Source organism: Chiloscyllium plagiosum, chromosome 2, assembly GCF_004010195.1.
Source record: "Chiloscyllium plagiosum isolate BGI_BamShark_2017 chromosome 2, ASM401019v2, whole genome shotgun sequence".
Classification (NCBI taxonomy): domain Eukaryota; kingdom Metazoa; phylum Chordata; class Chondrichthyes; order Orectolobiformes; family Hemiscylliidae; genus Chiloscyllium; species Chiloscyllium plagiosum.
The window spans coordinates 129,957,854-129,978,173 of record NC_057711.1 but is presented as its reverse complement, the minus strand read 5'-3'; the positions used below and the strand labels follow the sequence as shown (position 1 = coordinate 129,978,173).

Here is a 20,320-nt window from a genome sequence, read left to right as displayed (position 1 = left end):
TTGATTGAGGGACGAATATTGGACTGGATACACTTTTAACACAAACAGAAAGCTGCCCAAATCTTTCTCGAATTTTACCTGAAAGACATTGAGAAGCAGTTTAAATACAAATGGCCTTGCTAGAATTGTAACACCTATGGCTTGTAGAAAGAGAAAAAAGTGTTAGTGAAATAAAATTGCAGATTGTGACTAGTTTTTCTGACCTTTTACAGTTTGGGCCCCTATCTGTTTCAGTGTAAAATGTATCTGCCTGAACTAACGCCCATCTGAAAGTCAGAGTGCGCAAGCAATCAAGAGGTAAGGCTCTGGCTACTTTATCACTCCAAACATTGCTCCCCTATTATCCCATTTCTTGGCATGAATGCCCTGGTAGCAACATGAAAATCAACTTGACCACCTTTCTTTAGCTAACTGAAGTCTCAGACCTAGAGCATCCATAAGTGTAAGCCTATTAATCTCTGACCCATATTTATGTATCAAAATCCAGACTCTACCAATGAGTGTGCTGTCCAGTTCAGTGGAATCTGACACATACCTAGCCAAGTAATTTTATCCACGGCAGTAAGAAGGTCAATGTTTGCTGAATGCGATAGATATTTCTGGCCAAGTAACTTGGCATAATTAGTGTTAACATTACCCTCGACAGGCATATTTTATTCGACCTAAATCAAAGCTCGAGGGAATATTTAAGCAGCTGCTAAAAGTACTGCTGGGGTTGGCAGGGGGCTGGGAAGAATAAGTCCAGTGACAACACTGTTCTTCACGTTGTGACCAAATGCTTATTAACTATTCCATGATGTCAGTTGTAAAACATGAGGAGTATAATTGATCTTAAAATAGTTGACTCGAGATGGTACCTGCTTTGATTTGGCTCTAGCTGCTGCTCTTGTTGCTCAGTCCAGAAATTTGTAAAGCTACGATACATTAGCAATACTCTGCAAATAATTCAAGGCAGTAGGAAATGTAATACAACATTGTGAAGCCGGCTACAATCCAATCCAAATGTCATTAGCTATCTACTGTAATCTTCAAGCACTTACACACTACTTTAATTACGTCTAAACTCGGATTTTACAAACACAAAAATAGAATCACAGGTCGGGATTTTCCAATTTGAAGTCAAAGTATGGAATCGTGCATCTTCTGTGTCATCATATCCATTGATGCCTTGGCTGAGTTCTCTCCCTCAATCACATGCTTTGGCTAATGAAACCGCATGAGCGAGATGTGAGAGTTATTTAGTAAATCATGTGTGGCGCACAAGTAATATTCTGCTCTGTTTTTCTCAGATCAGCATGACGGAAAACAATGGTGTCTGCACAGGCTTTTCTGAATCTTCAGCAAGGAATCTTTTCCTTCTGTTCTGCAGGTACCAGTGACAGCCAGCAGCAGGCCTGTTGTGAGAAGCTGCTACCTGAATCTCTCTGCACAAACAGCATCCTGAGGAGGAAGGCTCAAAACCCCCACGAGATGCACAGGTAAGACTTTCGCCTGAACAGAGTGCTGACCTCGGTACGGACTTGAGCTAGCTTAGACTTGGACACAATCTGGTGAGCTGCGGTTGCAGAGGCCATTGGTACTTGGAGCAAAGGTTGGAGGTCTTGCTCCATATTGTCATTACTGCGCTGGCTCTGTCATGTGAATGTCTGTCTCCGTCCCAGGGAAGTATGACAGCTGCCTTGGAGACCCAGGTCCAGCAGAACATTCAGGGGTTGCTGGCACCTTTTCAGAGCTACTCCATCACTCAAGGCATCAATGACGAGGCAATAGGGGGATGGGTCCCTTATCATCTCAAGACGAAAGGATTGGGGCTAGAAGGCATTCACAAGGGGAAGGAATGACTGTCAAGTATTCTAGCAGCTGCTCGTTAGGACAGTACAGTGCTGCACTGTTCCCCCCACCCTCCCTCTATCGGTGGCCCCATTGTCTCGAGCTGCTGAGACCAATGACACTCACAGCTGGCAAGGGCCCTTTAAGCCCACAGTCCTGACAGGACACTAGCAAAGCATTACCAACCAACAGGTACTTTCCACCCCAACTGCAGGTATTGGCACTGTACACAGATCTAGAATATAAAACGTAGAACATTACAACGCAGTACAGGCCTTTCAGCCCTCGATGTGGTGCCACCCTGTGAAACCAGTCTGAAGCCCATCTAACCAACACTATTCCATTATCATCCATATGCCTATCCAATGACCTTAAAGTTGGCGAGTCTACTACTGTTGAAGGCAGTATGTTCCATGCACCTACTACTGTTTGAATAAAGAAACGACCTCTGACATCTCTCCTATATCTATCACTCCCTCAATTTGAAGCTATGTCCCCTCTGGCTAGTTATCGCCATCCTGGGAAAAAGGCTCTCATTGTCCACCCTATCTAATCCTCTGATTATCTTGTATGTCTCAATTAAGTCACCTCTCAACCTTCTTCTCTCTAACAAAAACAGCCTCCAGTCCCTCAACCTTTCCTCAAAAAACCTTCCCTCCATACCAGGCAACATCTGAGTAAATCTCCCCTGAGCCCTTTCCAAAGCTTCTACATCTTTCTTATAATACGGTGACCAGAACTGTACCCTATCTAATCCTCTGATTATCTTGTATGTCTCAATTAAGTCACCTCTCAACCTTCTTCTCTCTAACAAAAACAGCCTCCAGTCCCTCAACCTTTCCTCAAAAAACCTTCCCTCCATACCAGGCAAGATCCGAGTAAATCTCCCCTGAGCCTTTTCCAAAGCTTCTACATCTTTCCTATAATACGGTGACCAGAACTGTACGCCATACTCCAAGTATAGCCCCACCAGAGTTTTGTACAGCTGCAACAATGACCTTGTGGTTCCGAAACTCAACCCCTCTACCAATAAAAGCTAACACACTGTATGCCTTCTTAACAACCTTGTCAACCTGGGTGGCTACTTTGAGGGATCTAGCACATGAACACTGAGATCCTTCTGCTCATCTACACTACCAAGAATCTTACCATTCCTGTTACTCCTTCCAAAACGAATCACTTCACACTTTTCCACATTAAACTCCATTTGCCACCTCTCAGCCCAGCTCTGCAGCTTATCTACATCCCTCTGTAACCTACAATATCCTTCCGCTCTATCCACAACTGTACCAACCTTAGTGTCATCCACAAATTTACTAACCCATCCTTCTACGCCCTCATCCAGATCGTTTATAAAAATGACAAACAGCAGTGCACCCAAAACAGATCCTTCCAGTTCACCATTAGTAACTGAACTCCAGGATGAACATTTCCCATCAACCACCACTCTCTGACTTCTTACAGCTAGCCAATTTCTGATCCAAACTGTTAAATCTCCCTCAATCCCATGCCTTTGTATTTTGTGCAATAGCCTACCATGGGGAACTTAACCAAATGCCTTACTGAAATTCATATACACAACAACAATGGCTTTACCCTCATCCAATTGAATGGTCACCTTCTAAAAGAACTCAATAAGGTACACGACCTACCCTTCACAAAACTGTGTTGACTATCCCTAATCAACTTATTCCTCTCTAGATGTTTATAAATCCTATCTCTTATAACCTTTTCCAACACTACCCACAACCGAAGTAAGGTTCACTGGGTCTATAATTACCAGGGTTGTCTCTACTCCCCTTCTTGAATAACGGAACAACATTTGCTATTCTCCAATCTTCTGGGACTATTCCTGTAGACAATGATGACAAAGATCAAAGCCAAAGGCTTGGCAATCTACTCCCTGGCTTCCCAGGGAATCCTAGGATAAGTCCCATTTGGCCCAGAGATTTAACTATTTTCAGACTTTCCAGAATTGCTAACACCGCCTCCTTGTGAACCTCAATCCCACCTAGTCTCGTAGCCTGTTTCTCAGTATTCTCCTTGACAACATTGTCTTTTTTCAGTGTGAATACTGACTACAAGTATTCATTTAGCTCTTTCCCCATCTCCTCTGACTCCACGCACAACTTCCCACTACTGTCTTTGATTGGCTCTAATCTTATCCTGGTCATTCTTTTATTCCTGATATATCTCAAGAAAGTTTATGGTTTTCCCTGATCCTATCCGCCAACACCTTTTCATGTCCCCTCCTGGCTTGTCTTAGTTCTCTCTTTAGGTCTTTCCCGGCTAACTTGTAACTCTCAATTGCCCTAACTGAGCCTGCATATCTCACCCTAACGGGACCCTTCTTCTTCCTCTTGACAAGAGATTCAACTTCCTTCGTAGTGAAAGGGAAAAGTAAAACAGCACTTCGCAGGACATCAATGACCAGGATGTTCACTCACTGTAAAAAATTTGTGCTTTTGTAAATCTGTATTTACCTGCATTGTTCTAATACCTGTTGGGCTCTTATTGTCCCAATAGGAGACAAAGGGTGATGGAGAAGGCTTTTTGTTGGGACTGGGGGCCTGTGACTAGTGGTGTACCATAGCAATCATTTCTGGGACCCTAATTATGTGTAATGTATGTTAATGACTTGGATGTGAATGTAATTAGTAAGTTTGCAAACGACACAGAAACTGGTGGTTCGGGAGATTAGATTAGATTAGATTAGATTACATTACATTACAGGTGTTGTTGATCGTGAGAAAGGTGGTCTCAGACTACAGTTTGATAATCATCAGCTGGTAGGTTGGGTTGAGCACTGGCAGATGGAATTGAATCCAATATGTGAGAGGTGATGCATTTTGGGAAATTTAATAACGGAAGGATTTACACAACGAATGGTAGGTTCCTAGGGAGTACTGAGGAACAAAGGGACCTTGGTGTACAGGTCCATCGATCCCTGAAGATGTCAACACATGTAGACAGGGAGGGGAAGGAAGGATACAGGATGCTTGTCTCTTCATTAGACTGGGCACAGGATATAGGAGCATTACTGGGAAATCTCAGCAGCTCTAGCAGGATCTGACTGAACTGAAGAAAGGTCACTGGACCCAAAATATTGACTCTGCTTTCTCTTCATAGATACTACCAGCCCTGCTGAGACTTTCCAGTAATTTCTGTTTTTGTTTCAGATTTCTCACAGTTCTTTCTTGCTCCTATACAAAAAATACTGGAAGTCTTGCTCCAACTTTACAGAGCATTGATTAGGCCACAAATGGAATACAGTGTTCAGGTCTGGCCTATCAGAAAGATGTGATCGTACTGGAGGGTGTGCAGAGGAGATGCAGCAGCATGTTGCCTGGAATGGAAAATCTCAATTATGAGGATAGACAGGACAGGCTGGGTTTGTTTTCCCTGGAGCACTTGGAGCTGGGGATGGGAGGAAGTTGTGTGTGTGTGCGTGTGCATGCGCGCTTTGGGGAGGGGTGGGGGAGGTGGGGTTGTGGGAGTTTGGGGGGTATTGGGAAGGAAGGGAGTGTTGGGGTGGGGTGGGGAGCGAAATCTGATTGAGGTTTATAAAAGTTATGAGAGGCATAGATAGATACTCATAGGTTGTGAGGACCCTTTCCCCATAGCAAACATGTCTAAGACCAGAGGGCAGAAGTTTAAGGTGAGGAACAAATGGGGATCCCAGGAAAAAATCTTTTTCACTCAGAAATCTGAAACAAAAAGAGTGTGGGAGAAATATGAAACGTGCTGCCTGTGAGGATAGTGGATGGTGGAGCACTTAAAATACAGAGCTTAGTAGGCAATGACCAAGTGCAGGTAAATGGGATTAGTATAGTATGGTGTTACTTGGTTGGCATAGACATGGTGGGCTGAAGGGCCTGTTTCTAACTGTATGACTCTATATCTCTAGGACATGATCAGGCTTTCCAAAATGAAGAATGTGGATTATTTTCTCTTGCAAAACGATGTGCTTTGCATGTCTCAGAACTTCTCTTCCTGTTAGCATTTTAGAGTCATAGAATCATAGAGATGTACAGCATGGAAACAGACCCTTCGGTCCAACCTGTCCATGCCGACCAGATATCCCAACCCAATCTAGTCCCATCTACCAACACCTGATCCATATCCCTCCAAACACTTCCTATTCATATACCCATCCAGATGCCTTTTAAATGTTGCAATTGTACCAGCCTCCACCACTTCCTCTGGCAGCTCATTCCGTACATGTACCACCCTCTGCGTGAAAACATTACCCCTTAGGTCTCTTTTATATCTTTCCCCTCTCACTCTAAACCTATACCCTCTAGTTCTGGACTGCACCACCCCCAGGGAAAAGACTTTGCCTATTTATCCTATCCATGGCCCTCATTATTTTGTAAACCTCTAAGGCTGAGGGGTGACCTTATAGAGGTTTACAAAATTATGAGGGGCATGGATAGGATAAATAAACAAAGTCTTTTCCCTGGGGTTGGGGATTCCAGAACTAGAGGGTATAGGTTTAGGGTGAGAGGGGTAAGATATCAAAGAACCTAAGGGGCAATGTTTTCACACAGAGGGTGGTACATGTATGGAATGAGCTGCCAGAGGAAGTGCACCAAGGTCTCTTTGTTCAGCAACACTCCCTAGGACCTTACCATTAAGTGTAAAAGCCCTGCTAAGATTTGCTTTCCAATAGATTGGGTTAGGATATCTGGTCGGCATGGACGGGTTGGACCGAAGGACCTGTTTCCATGCTGTACATCTCTATGACTCTATGAAAGCTTTGTCTGTTAGGATGCTCAGACATACTCAGATTGTTGAAACCACACTGCAGTCTGTGAGGTAGGCAATTGCCAAATCACTGTGTGACTTTCCTGTTGATGTGGAGCTTTGCAGAGGGTACAGCTTCACACTTCACAGTCTGTGTCAGTGGAAGAATGGTCAATAAGGAGGCTCAAACACTGCAAAGCTATAGTGAAGCTCTGATGTGTTCTCTGACACTGCATAGATTGTATGGGTGCAAGATCCATATGTCTCAGGTTGTGGGTCAGCTCTGTAGTAGTCCTCAGCGATGTGACCCGTGCATCTTTGGCACGAGTGCGATTTCAGAGCTTCATCGGATTGTGGAGATGCTCACTATCTCACTACTACTTTAGAACTAACATTGGTCAAGGGCATCATCTGTACGTTGGCTTTAACTTTCACAAGGTGAGGACATCAGAAGCATATTTAAAAGGAAAATTCAACACTTTATTGCACAGATAAATCAAATTTTAAATAAACATAGTCAATCCCTGAGGAATGTAGCATACAGCAAGGAGAGGGCTGACAGCCAAATATGCAAATGAAATATGAACAAAAACAATAAATATCATAACTCAGCTCAGTCATCCTGGAAGTGGCTATAAGGGAGTGTCAGACCTTCCCTTGCCTTTGCCCTGTTCTCCTCTCGATGATGATCATTCTGATCCACCTTTGGGCCCTGACCTTATCATTCTCTGCAGAGATTTCCTCTCACTTCGATATCTCCTCCTTTTCCAACACATCCCCCACTTTGTGAAGCCACAGCACATCCTGTTCCAAGATTAATTGAATGGCATTTCCTGACTGATCCAGGCATCGGAACCTCATCTTCAGGAAGCGCATGGTCTGTGCTCCAATGGCCGTGGTGTTGTACATCTATTCAGCGACAATCTGGGGAATTTGTCAGCCAGTCGTGGAGACGATATCATTTGTTGTCCAGCACCTATACTTTTGAGGACCTTTGAAAGAGGCTGATACCTGTGAGTAGTTCAGGATAGAAGAGTCATGACAGCTTCTTAAGTATTCAGCACAGAGCTGTGCTATCTAGCTGATGTGGACTGAAAGGATTTTGGAGTGAAATTATTTTCTTTTGACGATACTGGTGGTTCATGATAAGGCACTATGACAATAGTGTAGGTACAGCAGATTGCACACCGAACACTTGGGGAACTAGCAATGGTTAAGAATCCTAATTTCTTCATTACCTGACTCCCCACATTCAGTGGGAACAAGATGAATAGGTGGGTTCTCATGATTGGAAAATCAGCAATATCCCGGATTTATTTATGAGTCGATGCCTATGTAGGAACCCAATAGCTCTCTGCAATGTCCTGCTAGCTAAGATATTGAGGATAACTGTTACCTTCAGAGCCACCCAGTTCTTGTACCTGCAAGCTGTTATCCAGCAGTTGGCAAAGGTGTGACATGATAACTCAGGGCAGTCTGAATGATCGACTCTGCTTCTTACTCACTTGCACATAGCTGTACCTAATCCTGTTGATCCTGTTGCATTTCAGAGATCTCCTTCCATGTGGTAGTTCTTGTCCTGCAGCCTGTGTGCTGGCCAGTGGTGGCTGCTGCTGTTGTTTTTGCAGGAGCTTCTGTTGTCTCCTGCAGCAGTCCCCTCCTAGCAGGAGGGTTGAAAGAAGCTTGATCTCTGCCATTCTTCTTTCAACAGATCATTGAGAACAGTACGAGTTAGGAAAGGAGTCCTTCAGCCCTGAAATAGTTCCGCCTGAAGTTTTGAGTTCTGTCTCACTTAGTTTAGTCTCACCATATGAGTCAGCATTCCTGTGGTTCATGAGAGATCAGCTCTTTGCCACAATAGTTCAGAACTTTGGAAGTATCTACAGCTGGAGTACTTTTACCTCAATAATACAATAATAGCCCATCCTGATCTCATTTACATTCGCCCAAAAGGCTAATGTAGGTACAAAGGGTGGCAGTGTGGCCTTTACTGCTGCAATGTGAAGGCCTGCAGACCTCAAGACTGTACGAGGGTTTGAGTGCATGTGCCTTGTTGACCTGAGACATCACAAGATGGCAGTCAGCCACAAAGTAACTCTCATGCAGTACTTCATGCAATCAGGTTACAGAGGCCATAGCTTAGTGGTATTATTGCTGGATTCTTAATCCAGAGATCCAGGTAACGTTCTGGAGACCTGGGTTCAAGAATTCAATAAATACCTGGAATGTAGAAGAGTTTAATGATGACCATGGAGCCCTTGTTGGAAAAACCCATCTTGTTTGCTAATGTCCCTTACGAATGGTGTTCTTACCTGGTCTGGCCTGCATGTGACTCCAGACCCACAGAAACATGATTAACTCTTCGCTGCCCTCTGAGCAATTAGGGATGGTCAGTAAATGTTGGCCCAGCCAGTGATGTCCATGTCTCTTGAATGAATAATAAAAACATCAAATTGCTTATTATGAGCTAACAAGAAAAATTTTAATCAAACAGTTTCGACATGTTATGACACATCTCTATGACTTCCTGGCTCAGAGTTAGGGACACTACCAGGGTATCACAAGGCACCAAGTTGTTCCAAGTATGTTGACATATTGGTTAGGTGTGAACTGAATGCAAGTGGATAAAATTTGGTAGTCACTAGATTCCTGGTTCGCCCTTAAGATCAAGGTATAAGAATAGAAATAGGCCATTCAGCCCAAAGAGTCTGGTCCACCATTCATTGGGATCACAGCTAATCTGATAACCCTCAACTCCACTTTCCTGCCTTTTACACATAGTCCTTCACCGCTTACAGATTTAAATATGTCTATCTCAGGTCATTACAGACGTAATGACCTATCCTCTACAGCTCTTCCTGGTAAAAATTCCACAGATTCACAGCTCTCAGAGATGAAATTCCTCCTTCTCTCAGTTTTAAATTGGTAGTTTTGAAATGTCTACCGGCAAAGCAGAAGGAAAATTGCCCAGCAATTACCTTTCAATTCTCTTTGCTAAAATAAGCAAATATCGACAACTGGTGAAGGAACACCAGGAGTTGGTTGTGCCATTGGAACCAAAGTGAGTCACCTAATAAGGAGGAAAAGTCACAAAGTTACAATGGTGGGGATTGGGAGTTCAGCTACAGATGAGCGGAAATGAACTACAGAGATGGAAGTAGACAACCTAGCACTGTTAATTCTGGATTAGTGGTGCTGGAAGAGCACAGCAGTTCAGGCAGCATCCGAGGAGCAGCAAAATCGACGTTTCGGGCAAAAGCCCATCATCAGGAATAAAGGCAGAGAGCCTGAAGCATGGAGAGATAAGCTAGAGGAGGAGCTATCTCTCCACGCTTCAGGCTCTCTGCCTTTATTCCTGATGAAGCGCTTTTGCCCGAAACATCGATTTTACTGCTCCTCGGATGCTGCCTGAACTGCTGTGCTCTTCCAGCACCACTCTAATCTAGACTCTGGTTTCTAACATCTGCAGTCATTGTTTTTACCTAGCACTATTCATTGTTAATTGTCAATTGCTTTTTGGTTGGACAGATACCTCCAAGGAACGTCTCCAGAGGTGGCAATCCATCAGGGAGCCATGCTGACATAGCTCTCAGCTACCTTCTCCAATGTGCGTTTCCAGCTATTGCGATTTTATTTATTTGAGATTTCCAGAGTCAATAGTACTTTTTTTCCATATAAGAAATAACATGTTGGCTGCATTTCTTCACAATAGTGCGATCTTTATCCTTTACATCCATCTGTAAGGGCAGCTGGGGACTTGATTGAACTTTTTTATATGAAGGCCAACACCTCCAAAATGTTAGCACTCCCTTTGTACTGCACTAAAGTATCAGCCTGGACGTTGGCACTTGCACCCTGGACCGATGTTGGGGTACACATTCGGTGACTTGGTTCCTTACTAACCAAGGAACAGCTAACACCAAACATGTACCAATTGTATTTGCTTCCTTCAGACTTCACATGTCATGTATCCATGTCATACTTTCTTAATTTATCAGTCTCGGTCAGATGCACCATTGAACTCTTTTTTTTAATATTAAGAGGACGTACTGTTCCCAATAACTGCAACCAGTAACTTGGTACCTTCACTAGTTTAGCTTGTCAGTCAAGGAGATTACGTAGTGCACACAAACATTGGCATAAACACGTGAATGTTTGGATCAGTTGGGAATCCTATAATTATTAAAGTTTGAGTGATCCTTTAAGATATAACTCTAATCATGGGCCAGAGCAACTTAAGGAAAAACTGATAAAATACTCAGTTTTACTCAAATTGTACTAAGTATAGTAAGGAATTCTATTCAACAATGCAAAGTAAAAATGTGGGACAGCAGGAAAATACCTTACCTCATTAATGTGCTGCGTGATGTTGGAAAGGAGTTTCTCCAAGTAGCACTAACAATTTATTCTCTTACATCGGAGATGATTGAAAAACTCACCTCCTTTTCATTACTTTGAGCATAAAGTAAAAGATATCTCAATGAACTGTTATTCCCAACTAAGATAAGGAGCTTAAAAACTTCTCAATTTGAACAGAATTAAGTTTGTGTAATCTGGGCTGATGGACCAAAATGTGATGCAGCACTTCATTACATCCAATATCCATCCTTTCTCAAATATTTCAACTGTTGCCACTCCTCTGCATAAGTATCACTAGAAGAGGTAGAATGGTAATGAGACTGGAGGCCTGTGACCAGTGGATCGGTGCTGGGTCCCCTACTTTTTGTCATTTATATAAATTATTTGGATGGGAAAATAGGAGGTATAGTTAGGAAGTTTGCAGATGATCGCAAAATTGGAGGTGTAGTGGACAGCGATGGTTACCTCAGATTATACTGAGATCTTAATAAGATGGGGCAATCCCGAAACGTCGATTTTACTGCTCCTCGGATGCTGCCTGAACTGCTGTGCTCTTCCAGCACCACTAATCCAGAATGATTCCAATGCTGCCTTACTTGACCCCTATGAATATGAATACAAGGTGTGCCACAATGAAGTTAACCTCCCTCTCCCACTGTGTTGAGGTACACATCCCAACAAAGATGGATTTGAAACTGAGTCAGGTTTATATATGCAGGTTTGGCAAAAATCTGTCCCACCTCAGATCAGTCCACAAAAGGATTTTTGGGCTTAAACTTTTACAATGCTGATGAAGATATTTTACTCAATAGTGCAGAAATTTATCTTGATTGTTTGTGTTAAACAGGCAACACTGCCTTGTATATACCTGCTCTATATTCAGTTCTACTAAAATCAATGCAACTAAGTACTGAACATTAGTTACTAAATGTACCGATAGTGAATCAACACTGCCCATCTCATGCCACCACACAGATGAATTTTGAATCTATGATTTAGATTAGATTACTTACAGTGTGGAAACAGACTGTTCGGCCCAACAAGTCCACACCGACCCGCCGACGAGCAACCCATCCAGACCCACTCCCCTACATTTACCCCTTCACCTAACACTACGGGCAATTTAGCATGGCCAATTCACCTAACCTGCACATTTTTGGACTGTGGGAGGAAACCCACACAGACACAGGGAGAATGTACAAAACTCCACACAGTCAGTTGCCTGAGGCAGGAATTGAACACGAGTCTCTGGCACTGTGAGGTAGCAGTGCTAACCACTGTGCCGCCGTGCCATCCATAAGGACTTGCATATTTTAGAGGAAAGGATTAATTATTTCAATCTCTGTCACCTCTCAATCTCTATTTGACAAATCATACTGCTATTGTAACAACGACAATAGTTTGTCATCATGTTTTGGCAAGAACTGGACTTATGTAGCACTTTACTCATGTTTAATTGATTCAAGTACATAGACATGTTCCCTCAGAATAAACAAGTATTACATGGAGGACACAATGAAGCAACCAATCAGAGCTAAACTGTGATAAAGCAGTCTGCTAGATAAAGCTTATGTCATATATATCTGTTTGCAGCCAAAATAAATCCTGTTGCCTTTCTTTATAATTGAAAATGTGATTATTAGAAATCCTAAGGCAAGTATACAAACATAACAATAAACTTTCTTTTGCCAATTTTCAGAAAAAAAGATTCTGCTTGCCATTCTTGAGTAAATCGTCAAATGTTGTCAGAAAAGTGTCTTAATCAGAAACTTTGGATTCATAGAGAAACACTATTTGTTAACTTGTGGTTTCAATCACAATTCATTGTCAGGATTGCGATGTTAAAAATTGATCGTTGCACATTCTGTGCTGCATTTTGTTTATTTGATCATTAAAGTTGTGCTTTCTAAAAAATGTACTGTAATGTTAATCGCTTACAGAAAAAAAGGAATGAATTTCCAAAGCACTTGAAAGATTGCTCTTTGCGTGGAAGAAGAACTGAATTTAAACACAGCAGGATGAATGCAGCTGTGTCACTGATACTGTTAATCCTGTGTGTATTTTTCCCCTGTGGCCATTTACTGTAACTCCACAGATGGAGATGGTGAGTCAAACCAATAAAAATTAAAAAAAAAACAATAACACAGGTGTGCAAATGATCACATAACAGCCTGGAATTATTTTAAAGAAGACGGAAAAAGTCAATGCAAATGCTGAGAATGTTCGTCTGGATGACATTGAAATCTCTATATTCTTCTCTTGTGAGAATTATTGTATTTTACAGTGTTGCTTGGAAGTTTAAAGAGAAAATGCGGTCAATTCTCATCTAGTCATCACTCTGCTTTTCAGCACTTTTATTTTTTTAAGTTTGGCCTGGGGCAATAAAGACCAGACCAATATGATTTCAAACAAGTCTTAAAATAGAGTTGGTGCTCGCTGGCAAAACCAATAGGAGCCTTAGTCACAAATGCAAATCAGGGGCCTGGGCTGTTTTAATAATTTACACCCCATTTGGGTCACCATCAGTGCTGCTCTTGACAGATCTACAACCTGCTCATAAAATATGGGTGGTACGAGTCAACAGGACACTATTAAAAAACAGACACCATTTCCAGTGATTTGTAAAGGAATCAATCACCAGCTGTTCTCAGGTAAGCTGCTGATAAGTTTTTACAGACTTTTAACTTGTGAAATGTCGTGCCCTTTGGCTATTTAGAATTTTCCAATGGCAGGGGCAACTTTTGACAACTGATGAGGAGCGGCTGGTCATTGGTAGTCTGGGGAGAGAAGCCAGATTGTGGGGCGATGGTTTACTGGGAAATTTGTTCAGCCTTAAGGAAAAACGTCAATGTTGTAAAGACCCTTAACTCATGAGCTTAGCCCATCATTCATCTGCTGAGTTTCCCAAGAAAACCAACCACCTGTGGTTAAAAATGGAATGACATTTCAAATGGAGACAGACAGCTCTATTATAATATTTCAAATACCAAACCACTTCACGTAAAATAATTCATTACCCACCCCTTGCCCCACCTCCATGCAAAGCAGGAGTGGGTGGATTCTACATGGTTTGGTTTCTCTTCCAGAATGTTTTGCATTTTAACCTTTGACATATACTGACCCACCCGTTTGTGGGAGCTAAGGTTCAGTCTGTGTTTCCTTTCTGGACAGGCCATTTCATTTATCATCTCAATCTAAATGATGTCAATAAAGATAAACTATTTCCACTGGTTGGGGATTCTGAGAATTAGGGTCAGACTGTTCAGGAGAGATGTTAGAAAGCACTTTTACGCACAAAGCTAGATGTTTGAAACTCTCACAAACAGCAGTGGCTGCTGGATTATTTATGAATTTTAAACAGCAGCATGAACTATCAAAAATTTCTCTACAAAAATAAATTACATTACTCTTTCCATCAAATCAATGACATTGATACAAATTTTTGCACAGCAGGGAAAGTAAGGCATCCAATCATAACTGACTGGAATGAATGATGTTCCTTGCAACAAAGTAATGTTTCTCCCAGTTTGCACAGACACTATCAACCCCCATTGCCAGAAAATAGTGCTGAGTAAATTTCATGCATTAGGTTTAAACAATTTTCAGGTTGTTTCCATGTGGAGTGTTGCCTACAGGGAGAAAGTGAGGACTGCAGATGCTGGAGATCAGAGTGAAGAGTGTGGTGCTGGAAAAACACAGCAGGTCAAGCAGCACCCGAGGAGCAGAAGAGTTGACATTTTGGGAATAAACCCTTTATCGGGGTTTATGCCCGAAACGTTGATTCTCCTGCTCCTCGAATGCTGCCTGACCTGCTGTGCTTTTCCAGTACCACACTCTCGGGAGTTGCTTACATTTTGAACTGTGAAAGTGTTTATGCTCAGTTTCCATTAAGCTCCTTACCATAAGGTCATTGAGCAGAGAAACGCCGCACAGAGGCCATACTGCCTATCTGTAGGGGAAAGGGAAAATTACAAGAGGCTACAACTCATTAGTTGTCCTTCTCAGTAAACTACAGAAAGTGTAAACAGTAACGCATGGGGTTTGGCTGCTTAACCCTCACAAATTCAAAAAAATTATATTGTTGAGTACAGTCAGTGTAACGGAAGTCTTGAAAGCACATTATTAATAGGGGAGGTGGTGAGTAATCCCCATGGACTACCCCTTGACCATAAACTTGGTACACAGACTCACCATTGAAACACAAATGCCCCTTGGTGATACTGGGGCAGTCTTAAGTGAGTCAGAGTGAGAATTATACTTTAATTGGAAGGAAACCCAACCCTGGTAAACTGCTTATCAATCTGATGGGTTAGCAGCTCTGTAGAGATAGCAACATCAGAACTGAGGGGTAGCAGACAGACAGCCACTGAAGAGGAAGACTGATGGAACTTACATTTAAAGTAAGGTTAAGGACTTCAGACAGACCTATCTTACAGACACCCAGCCCAGGATGGGTGTGGGGAGGGAGAGACCATGCAGTGTGATGCTGAAGATTAGAGGCTTGAGGGAGGTTAAACAGGGGATAAGATGATGGAATGGATTGTGGGATTGCATGGTGAATGTTCCTGTGCTACCTGCTCTATTTCCCTGTCCCTCTGCCCTGTGTATTGTGGAAGAGGTGGAATAAAACCCTAATATCTCCAATAATTGGCTACTTAATTGACCCAAGGGCAAGTGCATTGTGTGATGCCTTCCATCTCTCAGTGCAATACATGAGTTGGCTTAGTGGTAGGTTCAAAGGCAGTGGATACACTGTCTGTTTTAATTTACAAACACCCTGCCTTCAACAATATTGGTGGGAGAGACAGTAAAATTCAGGCTATATTGTTCCAAACAGCATGATTTCCTATTTCCTGAAGATGCTGAGGAACATGTTGGGAAGAGCAAATAATTGGACACATTGGTAATGAAAATGCATCACAGCCTTCTTGCTAACTCAGCAATTACATTCAGTGCAACCATGTCTATAATCCTTGTATAGTTGGAGGAGGTGATTACCCAAAGATATTATCACTGGACTGTTAATCCAAAGACCCAGGCAATGATGCTGGAATTTGAATTCAGTAAAAATCTGGAATTAAAAGTCTAATGATGACCATGAATCCATAGTTGATTGTCAGGAAAACCCATCTGGTTCACTAGTGTCCTTTAGGGAAGCAAATTACCATCCTTACTTGGTCTGGTCTACACAGGACTCCAGACCCACAACAATGTGGTTGACTCTTAACTGCCCTCTGGGCAATTAGGGATGGGTAATAAATGCTGGCCCAGTCAGTGACACCAACATCCCATGAATGAATGAAAAAAATCTTTCCACCTGGCACCAATTAAGGCCCTTAAGTAGTCAATTAATGGCCACTTAAGGACTTGGACTCAGCACTAGCCTAATTAGCTGCTTTGTCTGCAGATGAAAAAAAAGGAGCTGGGAGGAGCAACCATTTTGCCAGCTTGGGGAGGCTTTCCATTTGCCCCAGTCTTGGGGTAATCAGGAACAAGGATGAGAGCACAGCAACAAAACGTGAACATCACCCTGGCCTCCAACATCACTGCACTCTTCCCATCACCCCACTTCTGAGACTCCCAAGCTGACCCATTATTGCAGCTTGTCATTTCTGTGCAATAAAGGTAACACACTATATTCTCCAAGTTCCAGTGCTTGCAGGATTCTAATTGGCCAGCAGCCTCAGGTGAAGTGGATCTTCAATAGTGAGGCTCCTGATTGGATGGGAAACTCACTGGTCAGCACTTTCATGACCTAACTGATAGTTGGTCAGGTGAACTTTCTCATTGGTGGGGTGGGAAGTTAGTCACCGCTGAAGTGGCCTGTCTCACACTTAGTGCGATATATTCTGAAATAGAAAAGCCACAATTTAACACATTGCACCATAACAGAGACTCCTAACAAAATTAAAGCAAAGGGGAAAAGATTACACCGATATGGCACTAAGCAAACTTAACATCCGTTTTTGTTCCAATTGTTTTGCTGCATTCAGCAGGAAGCAGAGGTTGTACTTGTTGTTAGTCCCATCAGAGGATCTGTTGTCATGGCATTGTAAACACTTGTCCGCCTTGTACGTTCTCATCTGTCCACTGCAGATCATCCGCAATCACATTGTGGTGTCCATCGTCCAAGTGACCCCAGGTCAACTCCCCTTTTTGCTGCTCTCCACCTTTACCCACAAGACGAAAGTTCTGTTGCTTTTCAGCTCTGATCAAATGACTCAGTTCATTTCCTCACATGTCACAGTTTAGAATTATTTTTGTTCTTGCAATGTCAAGTACCTTTTCATTTATCTTAACATCCATACTTCAAAAGCCTATATTTTCATGCATAGATCTTTATTTGTTGTCTAAGCTTCTGGGGCAAGTAGCCTGTGGTATTTCATCAGCATTATTCATTATTATAAAGCTGACTTTAACACACTCTTCACCTTCACAAAATTACTCCTAGCTATCTCGCTCTTTCATTGTTTCTAGCATTTCCTGTTGTCATTTGGCCTCAGTAGACAAACTTACCTTTGCGCTTCTATCCAGTTCAATCTCCACTTTAAATTTCTTCTCATGTATTCCTTCTGAAGACCATTCCACCTCTCTTTTAGATGTTCATGTTCCTCCCTATTCTCAGCTTTCAGGTTTTACTTGATCTATGATTTATTTTTTAAAGGGACTCTTTTTGATCCTGAGAGTAATGTTGTATCATTGGTATTCTGCAAGTTTAGTTTGATCATGTCTCTGACTTTTACCCTGAGAGTAAATCAAACCCTCTGGATATACATTTGTTCTGTGTACAAATTAAATAATTTTGGCAGCAGTACACGGACTTGTGCACTCCTGTCTTCACTTGAAGCATATCTGATTATCCATGTTCTAGCCTCAGGCTGAGTATAGATTCCAAGTAAATCAAACATCTTAACGGTCAATGCCATATTTCAACAGTATCTGGTGATAAACATGAGTGAACACTTTTTAATACTCTGTGATGCATATGTAAATACTTTTGTTTATTTCTAGATTATTTTTCAAAATTGCTCTTTAGTTCAATATTCACTCTTCTTCTTAATGTAAATCTAAATCCAAATTGCATTCACCAACACCTGCAGAAAAAAGCGTATCCCACAAACTTGATTGAGTTTTTTTAACAAAGTCACCAAAGAAGTTGATGATGGCGGAGCAGTAGACATTGTTTATTTGGACTTCAGTAAAACCTTTGACAAGGTTCTGCATGGGAGACTAATTAATAAAGTTCGGTCACCCAGGACTCATGCTGAGCTTTCCAGTTTAACTGGCTCAGTGACAGGAGACCGAAGGTAGTGGTGGAGGGTTTCCTTTTTGAACTAGAGATTTGTGACCAGTGGTGTTCACAGGGATCAGGAGTGGGTCCTCTTTTGTTTGTTATTTATCCAAATGATTTGGATGAGGATATAGAAGGCACAGTTAGTAAGTTTGTGGATGACACCAAAACTAAAGCTGAGCAATGAAAAATAGGAAAATTGCAATTGAATTGCCTTGAGGTCTACTGCACTCAGAAGACAGGTACAATGTTGCTTTAGGAGGTTAAAAGCTAGGAAGATAATTAAAATGCTGGGCTTTGGTTATAGAATATCTGAAAAACAATGCTGCAGTGACCCTTCTTCAGAATAGAGCAGAGACCTTTATCATTGATAACTGGTCACTGGCCCAAAATCCAAACAGCTTCTTATTTCTAACCAAAGCTCTATCTGTACATAACCTCTTAGCTCCAGTTCATCTGCAAACACTGTTGAAAGCAATTGCTCTACAAATCGTGTTCAAAATTAGGATTAAATTACTCGCTTTCAAACCGTATAGCAATCCTTGGTTTTTAAAACAGTTTTTTCGCATTTCAATCCACACTTTAAAACAAAACAAAAAGTAAAAAGACATGGTCTTTACACGTGGAAAAACGTGTGTTAATTTGGAAGAACCAGCTTGGATTTGTTTAGGAAAGGTCATGTCTGACTATGTTGCTGGAGGGTTTTGAAGATGTAACTGAAAAGGTTGATGAGGGCAAGGTTGTTCATGTGATGTACATGGAGGTTCAGGAAGCACACAATAGACTTTTGGGGGTCTACTTGACCTATGTAAAGTGAATGGCCTGGATGAGAATCCTGTGTGGACCAGCTGGGAGGAGCATTCGCAGGCATCTTTAACCTCTCCTTATTCTGATGTGAGGTTCCCACCTGCTTCAAGAAGACCACTATCATTCCAGTGCCAAAGGCAAATCAGGCAATGTACCTTAATGACTACCATCCAGTGACTCTGACATCGATTATTATGAAGAGCTTCAAGAGGTCAATAGTGGCAAAAGACTGCCTTGATTCACTACAATTCCGCTACCATTACAGTAGGTCCACATCAGACACTATCTCCCTAGCACTACACTCATCCCTGGAACATCTGGATACCAAGGACATCTATCTCAGACTCCTATATATTGAATTTAGCAACTCCTTCAACACCATAATTTCAGCAAATCTAATCTCAAAACACTGAGACCCTGGACACAGCTCCTCCCTCTGCAACTGGATGCTCAACTTCCTGTCCCACAGACCATAATCTGTGACAACACCTTCTCCATAATAATCCTCAACACCGGTGCCACGAAAAACTGCATACTCAGCACACCACTGTCATCATGCACTCGTGACTGTGTGAGCAAATTCAGTCTGAACTCCAGTTATAAATTTGCAGATGATTTCACCATAGTGGGTCAAACAACACTGAGACAGGATAAAGGGAAGTGATAGAAAGCTTAGTGACACGATGTAAAGACAATAATCTCTCCATCATTGTCAGCAAAACAAAGGAGCTGGTCATCAACTTCAGGAAGCAGAGTGGAGTTCATGCCCCTTTCTGTATCAAATTCAGTCTGAACTCCAGTTACAAATTTGCAGATGATTTCACCATAGTGGGTCAAACAACACTGAGACAGGATAAAGGGAAGTGATAGAAAGCTTAGTGACACGATGTAAAGACAATAATCTCTCCATCATTGTCAGCAAAACAAAGGAGCTGGTCATCAACTTCAGGAAGCAGAGTGGAGTTCATGCCCCTTTCTGTATCGGTGGGGATGAGGTGGAGGTGGAGGGAGTAAATATCACCAACAATCTGTCCTGGTCCATCCAAGTTCACGCTACAGTCAAGAAATCGCACCAATGCCTCTACTTCCTCAGGAGGCTAAGGGAATTCGGCATGTCCACAATGTCTCGTACCAATTTTTATAAATACATTATAGAAAGCATCCTACTCAGATGCATCGCAGCTTGGTAGGTCAACTGCTGTGCCCAAGACCAGAAGAAATTACACAAAGTCGTAAACAGAGCCCTGTCCATCAAACAAACCAGCCCTTCCTGCCATTGACTCCATC

The 20,320-nt window shown here is 42.2% G+C and overlaps 1 long non-coding RNA gene across 1 annotated transcript; it reads left to right on the top strand.

Moving 5' to 3' along the window:
* Positions 1–1,307: 1,307 nt before the first annotated feature.
* Positions 1,308–13,003, top strand: LOC122539429. Its single transcript, XR_006309079.1, has 3 exons — positions 1,308–1,478; positions 10,105–10,183; positions 12,876–13,003. It is a non-coding gene; the product is annotated as an uncharacterized LOC122539429 (long non-coding RNA).
* The last annotated feature ends 7,317 nt before the right edge of the window (positions 13,004–20,320 follow it).